The sequence below is a fragment of the Dipteris shenzhenensis genome, chromosome 9 (assembly GCF_047967505.1).
Source record: "Dipteris shenzhenensis isolate YYH24624 ecotype China chromosome 9, Dip_SZ_1.0, whole genome shotgun sequence".
Lineage (NCBI taxonomy): Eukaryota > Viridiplantae > Streptophyta > Polypodiopsida > Gleicheniales > Dipteridaceae > Dipteris > Dipteris shenzhenensis.
This window is the reverse complement of record NC_141604.1, coordinates 11,808,827-11,810,388: the sequence shown is the minus strand read 5'-3', so window position 1 is coordinate 11,810,388 and position 1,562 is coordinate 11,808,827.

Below are 1,562 nucleotides of genomic sequence, written 5' to 3'. Positions count from 1 at the left end.
GGGAGAGAGAGAGAGAGCGCTGCTGTCGTAGGACGCACACGCGTGAGAGAGAGAGAGAGAGAGGGGGGGGGGGGAGGGGGGAGAGAGGAGCAGAAGAGACAGAGAGAGAGAGAGAGAGACACAGAGAGAGAGAGAGCGCACGAGAGAGAGAGAGAGAGGGAAGGGAGACACACACACACATAGAGATTCCACCCCCACCATGTACAAGCCCTTCCTTTCTCCCCCTAATTCTTGCATAATGGTCCTTGGTTTTCTTCACTGCAAAACTACCTTTATATCCTAACACTTTGGCACATCAACATGTTTGATTATATTTGATGTGACCATGCTTATAACCAAGTGAGCTAAGGGACTAGGTGGAAAGTTTGAAAAAATTAAAATAAAATTGAGAATATCATAGTATGTGACTAAGCACAATCACTACACAATATAGGTCTATACATCAAGTAAACTTTGTCATCCATTTTCCTCTCTCAAGTTATGATTGTTTCCTTCTAGCAGGGCCACGGTGGTCTTGCCACCTTGTTTGAAAGGGACTCTGACATATGGGCTTTTCACATTCTTAGATCACAAGTGTCTTTTCTCTTGATCGATCAGCTCGTAACATGGCGTGGGCTCTTCCAAAGCGGCTAGGTGGAATCATGGAGGACTTTTCTTTTTGCACTCTCTCAAGGTATTCATGGCGCTTTGATGCACCCGATTGGCTACAATGGTATCAATTTTTGTCTAATTATCCATATGGCTTGTTCTTCACAAGAGTTCTTCCTGGTTTTGATGTAATCGACCACACTTAGCAGAATTCTCTTTTCTGGAAAAGAAAACAAGATGAACTTCTTTCATGTAGCCTGCCTGAGATAGTGCACGGAAAAGGGTGCAAATTGAAAGCGAAGAGTGAGAGGAGAAGAAGAAGAAGAAAAGAGAAATAGAGAGAGAGAGAGACACACACACACACACATAGAGGGGGGGGGGGGCGGGGAGGGGAGTCAAGACCTCAAAAGTATTCTTGGGTGGTGAACCTGCCATGTAGACTGTCATTGCACTTTCGAGAGCTTTATTTTCTTAGGTTATTTTGAGGAACTATAAAGAGGATATTTCCTCAAATTTTCATGATCCAACCAATGGTGAAAGGAAAAGAAAGGATTTTTGAAAGTGATAAAATAAGTCACCACTTGGACATTATATATGTATATTATACAAAGGTATATTTATATCTATATCTATTTATTAGTAGTTCATATTTACTTACATATTCCTTGAAATAATTTGGATTTTTTTGCTCCCAAAAAATGACAAATTCATCAAAATATACTTTCTCTTTCGTTAAACTAGTGATTCTTTACCTATCCAAGGCAGGCCAAAAACAAACAAGTGTGCCTAAGCTCTACTCGTTCGAATTGAACTGAGAAAAGCACAACCAAGGATTCAGAGCAACATAGAATGCACAAAGATTTTATCTCTAGACAAAGAGTTTCAAAGGACACATGCATTCTTGAAAACTTCCATGAGGTCATTACTTATCACCCCAAAACCTATTTTCACATAAGATATACAAGGTGTAGATA